General features: G+C 37.9%; 1 protein-coding gene, 1 long non-coding RNA gene and 1 other non-coding gene across 3 annotated transcripts in view; 1 reads left to right on the forward strand and 2 right to left on the reverse strand.

Annotated features, from left to right (window-relative positions):
- The window catches only part of LOC126001558 (uncharacterized), a 998123-nt gene that overhangs the window by 546940 nt on the left and 433080 nt on the right, over positions 1–18103 (reverse strand). The window lies entirely within an intron of this gene.
- The window catches only part of ZSWIM6 (zinc finger SWIM-type containing 6), a 211819-nt gene that overhangs the window by 74777 nt on the left and 118939 nt on the right, over positions 1–18103 (forward strand). The gene's annotated exons all lie outside the window — the stretch shown is intronic.
- LOC126002200 (U6 spliceosomal RNA) lies at positions 7916–8022 on the reverse strand. The gene has a single exon (XR_007492967.1). It is a non-coding gene; the product is annotated as a U6 spliceosomal RNA (small nuclear RNA).

Here is an 18103-nt window from a genome sequence, read left to right on the forward strand (position 1 = left end):
ATATACTTTTAGAATAACTAATTTTTATCATTATAATGGTTAACACAAATGTAGGTAAGAATTTTAAAGAGATGGTATAAAAATATAGGTGTAAAAAATTAACAAAAGGGAATTTTATAGGGGCCGGAGTGGTGGTGCAAGCGGTAGGGTGTTTGCTAACCTAGGACGGATTGTAGTTCAATCCCCCAGTGTCCCATATGATCCCCCAAGGCAGGAGCGATTTCTTAGTACATAGCCAAGAGTGTGCCCCCCCCAAAAAAAGAGAGAATTTTATAGAGATGGGACATGATAACTTAATAAATTGAAAGGGGAAGGGCCAATTAAAAGGATTAGTTTATTTTTGTCACTCATTTCTTTTTTTTAATGATTTTTATTGAGACCAATGTGAATTACAAGTCTTTCACTGTTATAGTTAAAGTACATAGTGACAGTGAATTAGGACAACTCCCACCACAAGTGTTGAACTCTCTCTGCCACTGTTTTCAGCATGGATCCCATATCTCTACCCTTAGCCCCCTGGACTGCTAGTGTAACAGGCTCCTTTTGTATAGCTTGTTGTAGTTTGGATCTCTTGATTCTACTGTCATTGACTTTGGGTTGGGTAAAAGGTCAGATCATTTTTTATTTCCATTTAATGCTCATGAGACTGCTTGCCCCTGGTACCATCTACTTATTTTTTTTTCTCAATATGTAGGAAGACATAGAAATATGAGGCAGAACAAGATGATTCATGTTCCTTGGTTCTATTAAAAAAATACTCAGTAAAGAATATTCTGTAGAGGATTTAAAAAGTAATAGTTGCCATAACCATCAGTAGAATTTTGCTTTAGCATTCATTGTTTTCAGCATTTTAAGTCTGGTAATTGCCGAAGTTTTTATGAAGACTAAAAGTACTTGCTGAGTCATTGTTTCTGAATGTATATTTATTTTTAAAAGTCTCGATTTGAAATCACATTATAAACTTATGTTTTCAAATATAATGGTACAATTATACCTTAAATTTTTTAGTTTTTTTTTTTTAAAAAGCATTTAGTTTGGTTTGAAAATGGACCCCCAAGTCTGAAATGTATGTATTGAAATCATATCTTTTGTCAATGGAAAATGTATCTTAGTAAATATAATAAATGTGGCATTTCAAATCAGTGATGAAAGAGATCATTCAGTAGCTAACCAGTTAGCAATCCATTCTAGAGGAATGATCACTGCAGCACTTGTAATGAAAAGACTGGAAATTACCTAACTGTTTCTATACAGTGGAATTCCATGCAATTCTGAAGTTAAATAAGTGCATTCGGCTTGTCTGTCTGTGGTGTTTATTATTTGTGTAGAAGTATTTTTATTTTCTTATAACTAACATACTTCTAAATTATATACATTTGCTTGGAATAATTGGTTGACTGCATCGAATTAGGATATTTTTATATACTTTTTTGTTCTTTTTGTGTTTGGACCGTTTGAAGAAATTTTTGCTTAAGAAATAAATGGTAAGAGATAAATTTTTAAGGAAGCTTCCCGAAAAAAATTGTACAGTAAAATATATTTTATTAAGATGATTTGTTTCCTTGCTTGAAAAAAAAATAACTTTGCTTTAAGGAGCGGGAGAGGTGAGGACGGGTCATTTAGGGTCAGCGTGTGTGTCTTAATTAAGTTGCCGCTGAAGCAATATTAAAGTCAGGAGGTTGTGATTTGCTTCGGAATGTATTAAACATCCGAAGTGTGCTGTGAAGTTCGCCAGGAAAACCAGGGTTAAAGGTGTGCGGCAGGTAAGGGAAGGGTTAAGAGTATTATGCAAGCTGTTAAATAAAAAGGAAGTGCATTACCAAATGCTGAGCTCAGGAGTCTGGCTGCCCGCCAAGCCTTTGCTTTCTTCACTACAGCTGAGGGCTTTCGAAGCTTCCCATCAGTGGGTTTGTCTGAACTGTTCAGGAATGCGGCCGCGGTCGCCAGCTGACGTCAGCGCTGCCGGTTCAGCCGCGGGCCAGGGCCTGGGACTGACAGCGCGGGGGCGGGGCCTGCGCGGGACTGACAGCGCGGGGCGGGGCGTTGGTGGGAGTGACACGCGGGCGGAGCGGGGCGGGGCGGGGCGGTGCTGGGGCCGTTGAGATTTGTGGTTCTTAAACACTGGATTTCCCCACTATCCCCCCATCCCACCCCACCCCCCAGACCCCTTAATTCTCGAAAGCCTAGGCTCTGTGTCTTGCTTCAGACAACTTCAGTAACAACTACATGCACCAACTTGAACATTCAAAACGTACACAGAAAATTGTTTCAAGTTTTGGGGCTGGTTTTGCTTGCTTGTTTGTCTGTCCCTGAGAAGATGCAATAGTAAAAGCTTAGTCGATTTTTACTGTTTCTGTTTGTTTCCAGCCCACATCCAGATTGCTCGGTTATTTCTAGCTTGGTACTCAGGGATCACTCCTGGCTCTGCTCAGTGTACTAGTATAATGGGGATTGAACCATTATGAATCATCATGCTGATGATTGAACCCGGGTAGACCGCGTGCAAGCATGCACCCTACCCACTCTACTTTACTTTTGGCCCTTTAGGTGATTTTTTTTTTTGACTGTGGTCTGGGGAGATGATTTATATGTATAATGATGTGGATTTGTCTTAACCTTAAAGTTCCATTTCATGTCAGACTTGGTAACAGAAATAAATTGGTTGTTTTTATTTTTTTAATTGTGAGAACTGTCACGTAATTCTGTGAGACAAAAGATCAAAAGGAGGAATTATTATGTGGAAAACAGCAAAATTGAATTCAGTTTTATTAAGAACACCTTTGGGTACAGCAGTGTTGGATTAGAACTTCATCTTCATCCCCCATTAACGAGGCTTTTTCCTGGCAGCCTCTTACAAAGGTCATAAGCTCTACTCTCCTCCCTATCTCGTTTCCATGGGGTTAATTTTACTTTTACAAAGTATATGTTTTTCTCAACTCCGAATATTTAGATCATTTTTGCTTAGTCATATCCAAGAGTTCTGTTATCGTCCGATTTTTAGTTAATGTGATTCAGTCAGGAATTTAAGTTATTAACTTTTGTGGAGGAGGGGCCAGAAGTGTGAGTGTAAGCATGGAGTGCAGTGTAAGTTCATAAACAAGAGTCTAAGGAGCGCTTAGCTTCACAAAAAAGTTGACTAAACCAGTGGCAACTGAGCTTTTTTGTGGCGACTGAAGTAATTTCCTGGTTTTAAATAATTTATTTCAGGAGTTTCAAATTTGAACTAGAGAGATCTTGGCTTTTCATATAAGGAAGCCTTATGATTTTTGTTGTTCAAGAGCAGCTTCCATATGAACTTAATTATTTTCTTAGGCATTGATGATATTCACTTTCTGGATTCACACACTATAAATGTCACCTACTGAGAGTAGTCTATGTAAGGGGAATTAAACCTAGAGATAAGGAAGAAACAAAAGAATTAAACGCCAGAATTCTCTTCTGCAAAAGACAGCATGCTATTTTCTAAATCCAGATGCTCAGGTGCTCAAACCTTAGTTGACCAATGCACAAAATGTAAGAGCACATTGAGCTTTTTAATAGCCTTTGAAAATTGAAAATTTCTTTTTTAATAATTTATTTTCTTTTTAAAGCATTCAGTAAAACTTCAAGGGACTGTGTTTTTAAGTTGGTTACCTTCTGTGGTAACATTATTGCACAATGTTAAAAGTATAATAAATTATAAATATTTCTATTGACTCCAAACATTGAGGTTATTTTATTTAACACCGGGGATATTCAGAAAAAATATTAGTAGGCACTGAATTATAACAGGTTATGCCTTTTTTGTTTAGTTAACCAGTTACTTTTTGTTCATTTTTGGGCCACACCTGGCTGTGCTCAGGGCTTACTCCTGGCTCTGAACTCAGGGATCACTCCTCTTGGGTCTTGGGATAACAAATGGGAGTCTGAGATTTGAACTCAGGCAGACTTTGTGCAAGGCAGATTGTACCCTTTTGGCAATACTAGTCTCACTGGTCCCCAGTTATATACATTTTGCCCAATCACTTCTTTGTGTCTGTTCACTTTTGATCTCATTTATTTTGGTTTTTCCAGTGGGAAATGCTTTTAATTAGCTCTCCCATAATCGGACTCAAGGAAAAAAGGCTATTATCAAAACATAAAATTATTTTGATCAGCAATGCAGTATAGTTGGATTACCTAGAATAACGTAGCTGAAGAAATGAAGACCTGGAGTGAGGTCTGACTAATCAACAATTCTTCCCCACTCCTAAACAACCTTGTGGCAAAGACCTCATGACTGTCATGTGTACCGTTCTTTCTCTCTCTCTCTCTCTCTCTCTCTCTCTCTCTCTCTCTCTCTCTCTCTCTCTCTCTCTCTCTCTCTCTCACACACACACACACACACACACACACACACAATAGGACAACATAGCAAGGTTCAAAAATGGATTGTAAACAGCTCTAAGAGTTTGATTATTTTGTGGATGGCATAGTCTTTGGAACCATGTCAGATGTCCTTAATTGTTAAAATGTTTAAATTGTACTTTAGTAGAAATAATGAACTCAATTATTTTCTCTTCACTTTTTTTTTGAGGCTCACCTAGTCATGTTTGAGGGTTAATCCCAGTTTGGTATTGGTGACTGCATGGTATTAGGGATCAGACCCAGCCTGGGTTTACGCATGCAAAGCTTGTTCTCCAGCCTTTGAGCCATCTCTTGGGCTCTCTCTTTTTTACATGAGAAATTCTTTTGCCACAGATACTAATAGACAGTATATCCAATTCAGTTAACAATCAGTTTCCATCAATATGAAAAAATCCAGCTCTGATGTCACTTACATAGATGTGAGTTTCAGGCACTTCCTCCACATAAATGCATTGCCATTGCCTCAAACACGAATTATGTAGTTAATTCCAAGGCACTTTTGATCTAGTAATTTATTCTGATCATGCCCCTCATTTTTTATGTGAACTGTCCGCTCATCTCCCCTTCTAGAAAAAAGAACAAATGGTTCATGAAAGCACTTTGGCATGTTCATTGGAACCATGAAAAGACACACCTAATCCAATCAAACCCCCAGTAGAACTACATAATCAATCCAGATTCTTACTTCTGTTTCCTAGATTGAGAGAGTTATTTTTTGGTAGTGCTAGTGGTGAAATGCAGAGCCCTAAACATGCAAAGCATGTCCCCTAGTCTTGCATCACATTCCTGACTCTGTTTTTACTTTTGTAACCTCCTCTACTTTTTCCTTCCTATTGTTTAACCTTAGTTTCTATTATCAATGATTGTTAATATGTTCTTTGTGTATGTGTGTGGCCTTTGATTTTATATTCTTATTTTGTGATACGGCGCATATATTTAAGTGAAATCATTGATACATGTGTTTCCTTCTAAGGAAATAAATCAGCTATGCTTCTCATTTCTTCTAGCTCAAAGGTTCCCAGTCTTATCTGGCGTACTGTTCTCTTTTTCGAAAGATAAACTTCTCCAATTCTCCTACCTGGAAATATATCTTCATGCAATTTGCTGCCTCCCCCAACTCCTTCCTTCAAAATCCTGCCTTGCTCCAGTGTTGCCTGACTTTGGTATTGTGCTACATTAGCTCCATCCATTTTTTGGACAGTGACATAATTTCAATGTTGTTATTATTATTATTATTATTATTATTATTATTATTATTATTACTGGCAGGGTGGGGGGACCTTATGGGATGTCAGGAATTGAACTTGGGCCCATTTCAGGTCTGCTGTGAGCAAGCAAAGGCCCTATTGCTGTCCTATCGTTCCAGCCCCTCATTGTTATTTTTTAAATGTCTGATTAGTGTTCCATTATTCAAATATGCTACACAATCAAACATAGACTCTTTTTTGTTATTGTTGTTTTGTTTTTGTAGTTGTTTGTAAATTCTGTTGTATTTATTGACACTGATATAACTTTTTGTTCAATGTTCTTTTAAGAAAGATAGATTTATCCGGGCTGGCACTGAGTGATTTGTGTTTTCCTTAAAAGTGGATTGGCAGGCCAAGTAAAGATGAGAGAGTATTTTCCAAAGTAGTTGCTTCCGTTTTTGTTCCTTTCATCAGCATATGAGAGTTCCTTTTCCTTTTCCTTTACACCTTAACCTCTCCAGCACTTGTTATCTTGATATTAATGCAATCCATCTTTGTAGATTTGAAGTAGTATCTCATTGTGGTCTTTATTGGCATTTTCATGAGGATCAACAATACACATTTTTCTCTATGTTTAATGGCCATCTTTATGCTCTCTCTGTACAAGTGTTTAACTATGATTATTATTTTTAAATCGTGTTTTTTAAGGTATTAATTCTTTATATACCTTTGCCCCACATCAGATATAAGATATGCAAATATCCAGTAGTCTGTCTTTTCAATCTGTATCACTTTTTCTAAAGCATTTCAATTTAATGCAGCTCCAGTTTTTAATAATTATATTCATCTCTTTGCTGTTATGGGGAATTCCTCCAAATACCTTTAGCACTGATGTTATGGGATATTATCTTCTATGTTCATATTGACTTTGGGTCTTACATTGAGGTCTTTAATCTACATACAATGAGTTTATTTTTGCAGTTTGGTATAGAAAAATCTGTTTCTTTTGTTTATGGCGCTGCATTTTCCCCAGCACCATTTGTTGGATGGGACTATTCACTGCCTTGTCTTAGATTCTTAGATAGAAATATTGAAAAACGTCGGGGCCCGGAGAGATAGCACAGCAGCGTTTGCCTTGCTAGCAGCCGATCTAGGACCAAAGGTGATTGGTTCGAATCCCGGTGTCCCATATGGTCCCCTGTGCCTGCCAGGAGCTATTTCTGAGCAGACAGCCAGGAGTAACCCCTGAGCACCGCTGGGTGTGGCCCAAAAACCAAAAAAAAAAAAAAAAAAAAGTCTGAATTTCTTTTTTGGGGGGGAGGGGTGTCACACCTGGCAGTGCTCAGAGGTTACTCCTGGCTCTGTGCCCAGAAATCACTCCTGACAGGCATGGGGACCATATGGGATGCTGGGATTCAAACCACTGTTGGTCCTGGGTTGCACACGCAAGGCAAATGCCCTACTGCTGTTCTAACTCTCCAGCCCCATGAAATGTCTGAATTTCTATCTAAGATTTCAGATCTATTTTATAATTTATATGTATCTTCTAATTCTAGTACTATACAGTTATAATTGCTGCCACTTTGTAGTAGTTTAAAGTTAGGTAAATTATTTATTTTGGGGCTACGATAGCAGTGCTCAGGGGCTAATAATCCTTGTGCAGGACTTGGGGACACAGGAATCCTTGTATGTGAAGCATGTATTTAGGCCTTTGGGCCAGTTTTCCTTTCCAATACCTCTACTTCCCTGTACACATCTCTGCTGCCTTATTTGAATCCTTCTGTGCTTCCATATCAACTTAGCATTTTTTTGTTCAATTTTCTTTTAAAATATATCCAGAATTTTGGATGTGATTGCAATAAATCTGATACTGCTTTTGGTAAAATGAATGTTTTACATATGACAATGTCCTATACTATCTTTATAGTAATTTCTTATAGAAGTCTATACATTTCTTTAAAGATTTTCTGTATCTATTGTTAAATGTATTCCTAAGTTATTTGGGATGCATTTGCAAATAGAATTGCTTTTAAAATATATTCTTCATTATTTGTGTATAGGAATGTAATATTTGTGAGTGGAGGGTAGTCCCTCGATTCAGGTGTCAGTCACTCTTGTATTCAGGAAACCATATATGGTTCTGGGAATTGAATTTGGGTTTGGCCCAGAAGCAATGAAAGCTTCATAATCTGTATTCTTTCTATGATATCTGTGAAAGGTTTTATATATTGATATTTGTAAACAGATACATTTTCTTCTGTTAAATTCTAATAGATTCAGTGGAAATGTTGGGATTTTCTCTATATATTAAATTAGCTTGAAATAATTGTATTTAATTTTTTTTAAATATGGACTGCTTCATCAATTTGTGTGTCATTCTTGTGCAGGGGCCGTGCTAAACTTCTCAGTATTGTTCCAATTTTAGTATATGTGCCGCCGAAGTGAGCACTATATTTAACTTTTTAGGGGACTTCCCATGTGCTCAGGAAGGGACTTGGGGTTGTCATTCCAGGAAACACTTGGCTCTCTCATACAGGTTGAATGATTCAAAGCTTGGACTTGGTGATGTGGTGAGATCTGAGTTTCATGGTGCTGAGCATTGGCAGTGCAGAGCTGGAGATTGAACTCAGAGCCGTGACTAAGTTGTGATTTGGATTTCTTTCTTTTCTTGTCTAATTTTCCTGGCTAAAATCTCTAATATTGAATTAATATGTTATGCTAGCCATGGTGATAGTGAACAATATTATCTTTCTAATGATTTTAAAGTAAAAGCTTCCAGTTTTGGGTAAGTCTATATTTGGACTTAATAGACGTCTGGTCAAGTAATCAGCTGCTTTTAAACCTACCTACTAAGGTGAGCTCTCTTGGGTTATAAAGGATGAGTGTTTTGGCAGAAATTACTGTCCAGCCATCTTGATACTAGTATAGAAGAAACTCCTTAATTGGAAATCTTTTTGCAAAATGTCAGTGTACTTTTCTGCCCAAATACTGTGACGTATTCCATGGAGTTTTAACCTTTACCTTAGTAAGAACTTTTTACTATTACTTCTGTCCAATTAATCTAGGCTTTAAAAGATTATTTACAAATATATTTACATTTTAATATGTATTTAATAAAAAAACCCAAAGACATTATGCGGGCAATACCCAAGAATCTCAAATAAATTATACTTGAGTTGATTTAATTTTAGCCAATAAAAAAAGTTAATCTTGTTGCTTATCTCTAGCAAATCTTTAGTCTATTGTCTTGAATTTTGGAGAAAACAAGTATATATTTTATTACTGTTTTCAACTAACTATTGGGGATTAATTCCTTTAGATTGAAAGAGAAAAACTTTGACATGGGAAAGTTAAGCTACTTTTTCATGTTGAGATAACATTCTTGGTTAGAACAGAATTGCAACTAATCAGACTATATATCAGACATTTGAATGGGTTGGAATAGGAGGATAAAGAACTTCATTTGGTATTTGTTAGGACTGACAAGCTCAGGACTTAGTGCAGTTGTTTTAGTATGATTTAGGTTTGAATTTAGATCCTTCCTCTGTTACATATCAGGAATTAGCTATATGAAAGCATTTATTGTTTGTGTTATTTGGAGCAGCTAGCAGCACATTTGTGTCTTCTGGTTAGTGTATTAACCATTTGCATATTCCTTTTATGTGCTATTTTTTGGCTTCTATTGAGGTAGCATTGAAGAGAGCAAGTTCACAGTGAAAACATTGTCAAAACCAGAAAAGAGGCACATTGTAGTCATTCAGTTTTCAAAACTTCTGTTTTGGTTTCTAAGAACATTGCTGAAGATGTTGTGTTGTCTTAGGATTGTCCTTCTTTGAATATTAATTTCAATTGGCTTACAATGAATTTCTTTCATTGACTGGTTCCTCATTGCATCCCACTTTATTGTTGGAAGTTCTTGTCATTAACATTTATTTTCTGTTCCACTTTTTTTTTGTCAGATATTTTTGAATACCTGCTCTGTATTACACCTTATGATCAGGCTTATACTGCTGGATAAAAACAGTTATTTTGGGGTGGGAAATAATAGACCTAGGTTTGATTCCTGGTATCACATGATTGCTTGAATATTACTAGTTGTAGTGCTGAAGGTCTCAGCATTTCTGGGTGTGATCCTGGAAGGGCTTGCAAGCATTGCTAAGGAAGCACCCCCACTCCCAGCAAAAGGCAGGTAGTTCTCTTGCCTTATAATGCTTGTGGTTTCATGGAAATTAGAAATAAATTAGCTGTAAAGGAAATTCCTGAGATGGGGAATGACCTGATTGTATAGGAACTGAAAGAAAGGGTGATAGATAATGAAGCAGAGGAAGATGAAGAGAGAATGAGTGATGGTTGTCTGGTGGGACAATTGAAATGGGAAGCAGAGCTCTATAAGGCCTTGTTGGACACAAGAAATTGACTGGTTCTGAGTGTAGAAGCAAGCCTTCAGGTGCTATTTGGAGAATAGATTGGTGAGGGTAAGAGTTGATGCAAGACATTCAGTAAAAATAGTTATATATGTTAAATCATTATTTATTTGGGCCATATTGAATAATAGAAACTAAGTGGACAAATCAAGGTTTGAAATCAAAAGCAGTTCTCACTTTGCTTTGCATACTGGCATGCTGCCTATTTGCTGGAGGGATTTTGCAATGTGACTAAATTATAAATTTAGTTTTATACTTATGTTTAGGCTTTTAATACAGACTGGGTGGGTAGAATAGCTGAACTTTTTTTGGGGGGGTGTCACACCCAGCAACGCTCAGGGGTTACTCCTGGCTCTGTGCTCAGAAATCACTCCTGGCAGGCTCAGGGGGACCATATGGGATGCCAGGATTCAAACCACAATCTTTCTGCATGCAAGGCAAATGCCCTACCTTCATACTATCTCTCCAGCTCCTGAACACTTTTTTTTTTAACTTGATAGAATAAGCTAAGTCTTTAAACTTTGAAGATACAGAGTTTTGACTCTACTTGTTGGTTGATTTCTTGGTAACACAGAATTACATTATAATAGACTTCTTATTTTTGTAGAAGGGAAAATAGTTGTTAGAAACAAAAAATTCTCAAACTAAAGAACTCATTCTTCTAGATCTCTGCTAAGTAAAACTAGATGGGAAACAAATAATACTATGTGTATCAGAGGAACTAGTACCCAATACTGCTTTTGGTCTCATAGACATTAACTTATTCTTAAGTCTTTTCTTTTTTTTTCTTTTTCTCTTCTTATTGATATTTTTTGTTTATTTCTTTTTCCCTAAAAATTTTAGATAATAAAGAAAAGGACCATGGAGATGTCTCAAAGAACTGATCCACATGCTTATATGCTGATCCTTGGCACTGATAGGGTTCCCCAAGTACTGTGCTGGCCCCTTCAATATAAGCAACAAAATATTAAAATAGAAATAGAGGGGTCAGGACGATTGTATACGGGTTGTGGTATAAGCCTTGTATGTACCTGATCTGGCTTTGATTCCGAACTCCACATGGCACCACAACCCCAACTACCCCTCAGCATCAGCAGGTATAGATCTAGTGACTCTTGAGTGTTGCAAAAAATTGCTCTGGTGTCCCCTAAAACCACTGTGAATGAGCAATATTACATACTTGAGCTTTATTGTCAACCCACCTGGTTAATCAAAAATCATGTGACTTCCAGGCTCCTTGAGCACAGCTTTCAACCTCTCCAACAAGAAATGGTAACACAGAAAATTGTGATATTTGCAGCCTGATGAGTTTATTAAAATTAGAAAGACATTTAGTGTTTTTTTGAATAACATTTTAAATAGGAAATTTCCCAATCTTAGTACATTTCTGTATTGTATAGAAAGTTAAATGATTGCTTTTTTTTTTTAATCTGTTCATTTTAATACCTGATTGTTTTTGTTTTGTTTCTTTTGGGATTGCACCTTGTGACTTTCATAGGCTATTGTCATGTGAGTTTGTTTAGAACATACTTAATAAATTTGTGACTAAAACAAAACAAATAATGCTTCTTTTAGTTTTTGTCTTGTAAAAAGTTGAAATCCTTGATTATATCAACTAAATTGAATTCAAAATATTATTTTTCTTGGTCCAGGCCAGAATAAGATTTTCTTGAAGCTGAGGATGTGGCAAATAGTGCCAGGTGACCTAAATAATACCTATCGCAAACGTGGAATCCTTGGTGTCTCACACTTTGCCAATTAATCCCTTTGCTTTATTTTATTCGAGCCTTAATCCTTCTAATAAAATAGTCATGAAATAGTGATTGAATCCTCACTTGAAAAGGAGGTTATGATGTGTTCAAGGACAGTAGAGCTAAAAATTGCAGAGTTGGGACTGGAATCCAGGTTTGACTGATTCTTAGTCCATGCTCTCAGTCACTGTTCTGTGTTGGAATCCAGAATCCAGAGTTGGTGCTTTAGCAAAAGCCCTCTTGAGAGTATTGTGGTACAAAGAAGTCCTAGTGGTAGTTCTGCGGTAGGTTCTTGATACTTTTTTTAATAAGCTGAAATGTATGGAATTTGTGTTCGTATATGGAAACTTTATTATGATGGAAGTGTTATTTTAATGTGTCACAGAAATAGTTAGGATGTAAATAACTGACTGGTTTCTATATAAGGATAATTTGTGTGTTGTGATAGATCGTGATGGGAATGGATCCTGACTGGATAAAGATTTCAGCTCCCAATTCTTTACAACTAATGGTGGTCACAGTTAGATCCCTTCAGGTCAGGAGTCACCTCAAAGTCTTACAGAATGTATTGCTAAAGCAGAGTCTCTATATAGTGCAGTCTTCCATAGAAGGAATGGTTAGATTTTACTTGTTTTTCTTTTGGTTTGTTTTAAACAACCAAGACCTTTAAGGGAAAAGCCTTCATAAAAAATTTACAAATGAAAGGTAATGGGAGCTTATGTTATTCAAGATAAGCTTATCAGGGCTTGGAATACCAGCAGTCTGATTTTATTGTAAAACTAAAAGCAAAGATAATGATCTAAGACTAACCACCTTACATGTGGGTTGCATAGAGAAGTATGCAGATCTTAGGGATCACTGGGGATGAAAAGGGCAGTGGAGACTCTGCACTTGAGCTTGTAGAAAATAAATGACATTCTTTTCTTATTTGAATGAGTCCCACTATGGAAGGAATGCCCTGAAAGGAAGCAGGAAGACCTAGTTAGTTCCCCTACCCCCTTACTCCATTTCACCCCACCCATGCTAAGGAAAAGTAGATGGCCTTTAAGGTGCTCCTTTAAATTTTTCTGTATATGGAAATAGTGTTATTACCACAGGATCAAGCATTCAATTTTTTGTTAATATTTAGAAGTGAGTTTGAAGGACTTAGTCAATTCTGATTATCTTTGTTTAGAATTTTTCTTCTAGAGAAACATCTCTTCATGTACCTTCATCTCTTACTCCCAGAAACTGAGACTTATTGAACATTTTAATAAAAATTTTAGATTCTCTAGCAGTAATTTCCTGGAGCTGTAGCCTCTGATGTCATGTTGCTTTTGATCTTCCTTCTAGCTGATTACTTACCTGCTTGAGCATATATGCCTCTGATCTCCTATTGAGGGTGTGATGACCTGTTTTTTTCACTTTCTCAGAAGTAATGAGTGACCAGGTAGGGCTTTTAGTCTGGTGATTAGCACTTCATGCCAAAGAGATTAATCAAGAGTTTGATCTCTGTAGTCTGTCCCAGTGGGAGTGATTTAGTTTAGTTATGCCTTCTATTCTGGCCTTTTTAGCCTAGTAGCTCTAGCTTGTCTCGCCAGCTTCTACCCTTGAATTGAAAGACAAAATTAACTAAAAAAGATGAAGTGACAAAAATAGTTTAATAAGACTAGGGAAAAAAAACACATAACACATATGAAAGGACTGAAGTTGAGAGGCACAAATAAGCCCTTATGATGAAGAAAAAGAAGTATGGACAGTAGTCAAAGAATATATATCTTTAGTAGCATTTGACTATGGATTTAGTAAGATTGGGGACAAACAGAAGTTGTAAATGAAAAAACTCAGGTCACAGAATTCACCGCTAATCTCTGCTAAAAGGGTCCTGCTTCAGCATTAATTTTTGCTACAGAGTGTATATAATTTCTCTTAATAGGAAGGAGTCTGTAAGACAGACTAAACCCAGTTGAAACCCTTGGTATCAGAATAGATTAACAACTGGACATTTCTTTGAGGTGTCTAATCCTCCTTATCAGTTGCAGATGAGAAATCTGAGGAAATGAGAAATAAGTGGTTTCTAGAGAGCTAAATATCTATAGACAAAGAAGCAGAAACCTATCGAATCAACATGCTGGGACCGGAGAGAGAACACCATGGTAGTGTGTTTGCCTTGCACGCGGCTGACCGAAGATGGACCTGGGTTCAATTTCCAGCAGTCCTTACGGTCCCCAGAGCCTGCCAGGAGTAACCCCGGGATACCGCTGGGTGTGGCCTTATAACAAAGAAAAACAGCATGCTATTGATTTGCAGTTTATTTATGTTATTAGCATTAAGCATGGTACTTTGAAATTAGGAAATGATTGCTGCTTTAGTTTTCAAAATCACAATTTTAACATAAAGGATTTGATTGTCAAGCTACTTGAGTATCACCCATATTTAAATGATACCTCTTAGTGCCTAGATAGGTGAGAAGACCCAGAAAAAGATGTTTCAGAGAAAAAATGGTTTGGGTGCTGAATAGAGGTTTGGGTATTACATGGTAAGAACTGAAAAAGAGGATTTAAGATGACCTTTATGATACTCCTTTAAATTATTCAATGCATGGATACAGTGCACCTAGAGGGATAATACCTGATTCACTAAGACAATTGCTTTTCACATCCCTGAACTCCTGTTTATAATTCAGTGAGATTTGTTGCTATGCATAGAGATGAGAATACCCTCCAGCTCCTGAAAATCACTGTGGCCTATGGAATAATGCTCCTTTGCAGTTTCTAGTTTCTAGTATCAGTAGGAGTGTACTTAGATACTCATTAGATTTTACTGACCGGAGAGTTTAGAGATTGACAGACTATCTACAGTTCTCTTTTAGTTCTGGCACTTTTAATGGAATCAATATTGTGATGCCCATGGACCAATGCTTTTCTCCTTTTGCTCTATAGTTGGATTTCTGTTTCATTTGTGACTAGGGCCACTGTAAACTCTACTTCCTGTTGTCAAGGTCTTGAGCCCTGCTTCCCAATCAGGTTGCCTTTTGTCAGTCACCTATGGCTATTTCAGTAGAAAAGAATTGACATTAAATATCATTGAATTTCTGTCGTAGGCTTTTTTAAGTGGTTAGGACTACATGTGGTTATCTGATTGCATTTTGTTTTATTTTGGTTTTGTTTTTGGGCCACATCGAAGGACACATTCTCAGGGCTTGTTCCTGACTCCTGCTGACAGGGATGTGCCAGGGATTGAACTTTTCTTGAGTGTCTGCAAGGCAAATACCATACCAGCTATATTATCTTTTCAGACTGAATGTTATCTTTTATATGACCCATTAGACAAGTTGTAAAGGGACAGAGGCTGCTGGGGAACTAGCTAGGGAAAGAGGGGAGGTGTGCATTGGATCAGGCTGACTTGATTGTTGGTTATTATTTAGAAACAGTTACAGAGGTTGCATTGTTCAATGTGTGTGTGTGTGTGTGTGTGTGTGTGTGTGTGCATGCGTGCATGCATGTTGGGGATCAGACTCAAAGCCTTCGAAAGTGTATGGCAAATGCTGTACTGCTGAGCTATGTCCCAGCCCTTGCTCTAGTTTCTTACCTAATGAATAACAGTAGCTGAGGAAACTTTTTGTTAGTGAAGAATACATGTAATACATGTAAAATCTTGCAGTGATATTGCCTAAAATAAGATGGCACCACTCAGATGTTAAGTTTCACTTTGTTTATTCCTGTCCTACATTACACTGTCAGTAGGGTGGTTATCATTGCATTCAGAACTGGACAAATTGTGCAAACCTATGAGCTTACAGTGAAATCAAGAATGTTACAAAGCAAACATATTTCATATATTTAAAAATTGAGCTTTTGTTATAGCCAAATCCCATGTTTCCTAAGTGTAATCCTGAATTTTGATACTGGTTGGCATTTTATTGTTTAAAAACTACTTGTATGAACTGTTATCCACTCTTGTTCCCTCCCTCCACAGTCTGCCCTTGTACTGTGTTTTTCTTAGCTCTTTACTTTTGCCTTTGTCACTGCTAGTCCTTTCCACCTTCATTACTTCATGAGATGCTAAGTTTTTTTTGATGAAGTCAGTGTCTTCGAGTTGCTACCGCAAGACTAGAGAAGGACAAGAGCTGTCATGAGGAAGAGGAATTAAAATTTGCTGTGTAGGCTCTGAGGGTAGACACAGGACAGGGATAGAAGAAATGAGAACATGAACTTTACTACACTAAACTGAGTATCTTTTTCCATCTATCTAAAAATAAAAGGAACAGTGTAAAGTGTTTGAACTGAAGTGAAATAACTATTTACCAGAGTTGATATTACAGGAATTAATCTATAAGGAAGAAGCCGTGATTAGGGCACTTTGGGTGGATGGGGGTAAATAACTTTAAAATAATTATATTTTCTGGGAACTAGGGTAAACCTAAAGAAGAAAGTAAGGATATGAAGAATGGCTTTTTATGTGTGAGGAGTAGAGGAGGAGCAGGTTGGCCTTTTATATAACCTACAGACTTGTCTGCAGAATGCAGACCTCTCAAAAAGGATGATGTTGACCACAGGCCTTCCCCTCAGGCACTTATACCCACTGCCTACAATCTTGAGCTTCGTTCCAGCCATTTCCCAGAATGCTGGTAACATCTAAAAGCAAGCCTTACTTCTGTGTATGTCTCAGCTTTGGGGCCAGAATCCATCCATGCTGTGGGATTACTTTTATTGGCATGAAGTGGTTTCAGAGTATGAGCTCTCAGTCAGTTTGCCTGGGATTGGGTCTCTACTCTTTTGTGCAGTTTTGATCAAATCAGAGTGACTTTTTTGCCCCAGTTTCCTCATCTGTAAATATAAGGGGTTTTATATAGGAATGACTTTTCTTTTTCCTCTCCCCTCCCCTCCCCTCCCCTCCCCTCCCCTCCCCTCCAATCCTCTCCTCTTCTCCCCCCATTTCTCTTTTTTTTCGGGGGAGGCACACCCAGTAACTCTCATGGGTTACTCCTGTCTGTACACTCAGAAATCGCTCCTGGTTTGGGGGAACCATATGGGACACTGGGGATCGAACCCAGGTCTGTCCTGGATCAGCCACGTGAAAGGTAAATGCCCTACCACTGCACTTTTGCTCTGGTCCAGGAATGACTATTTTTAAAATCAGAACCAGGGGTCTTCAAACTACGGCCCGTGGGCCACATATTGTATTTGTTCCCGTTTTGTTTCTTCACTTCAAAATAAGATATATGCAGTGTGCACAGGAATTTGTTCGTAGCTTTTATTTTCACTATAGTCCGGTCCTTCAATGGTCTGAGGGACAGTGAACTGGCCCCTGTTTAAAAAGTTTGAGGACCACTGATTCAGAACTGTATCATTGATTGTAAAAAAATGTCATTGCTACACTAAAAGTTAAAAATATAGTACTCTGGGCCCGGAGAGATAGCACAGCGGCATTTGCCTTGCAAGCAGCTGATCCAGGACCAAAGGTGGTTGGTTCGAATCCCGGTGTCCCATATGGTCACCCGTGCCTGCCAGGAGCTATTTCTGAGCAGACAGCCAGGAGTAACCCCTGAGCACCGCCGGAAGTGGCCCAAAAATAAAAACAAAACAAAACAAAACAAAACAAAATATATATATAGTACTCTTAGTTATGCTGGAGCCAGAACATTAGAACAGTGGGTAGGGTGCTTGCCTTGCATGTTGCTTCAATCCTTTGCATCTCATATGATTCCTGAGCTCCACCAGGACTGTTCCTTGAGTGCAGAGCAAGGGGTAAGCCATGAGCATCGCCACGTGGGGCCTCTGAAAAAAAAAAAAAGATCTTTTAATTAAAAGTATTTATTTGAGGGGCCGGAGAGATAGCATGGAGGTAAGGCGTTTGCCTCTCATGCAGGAGGTCATCGGTTCGAATCCCGGCGTCCCATATATGGTCCTCCCGTGCCTGCCAGGAGCAATTTCTGAGCCTGGAGCCAGGAATAACCCCTGAGCACTGCCGGGTGTGACCCAAAAACCACAAAAAAAAAAAAAAAAGTATTTATTTGTTTGTTTGTTTGTTTTGGTTTTTGAGTCATACCCGGCGAAGCTCAGGGGTTACTCCTGGCTCTGCACTCAAAAATCACTTCTGGCAGGCATGGGGGACCACCATCTGGGATAACGGAATTCGAACTATCTGTCCTGGATTGGCTGTGTGCAAGGCAAATGCCCCACTGCTATGCTATCTCTCTGGTTTTTATGCCTTTTTTAATTAAATAAAATCAGTTACATCTTGATGAATGAAACAATCATTGATGCATCCTAGTTTCAGAGAAATTAAAACATAGGAAATCCGAACTCTGGGTAAGAAGTAAGTACTATTTGCAAGCCACTTACCACTACTTTCTGATATAAATCAGTGTTCC

This window comes from Suncus etruscus, chromosome 2 (assembly GCF_024139225.1).
Source record: "Suncus etruscus isolate mSunEtr1 chromosome 2, mSunEtr1.pri.cur, whole genome shotgun sequence".
NCBI classification, from domain to species: domain Eukaryota; kingdom Metazoa; phylum Chordata; class Mammalia; order Eulipotyphla; family Soricidae; genus Suncus; species Suncus etruscus.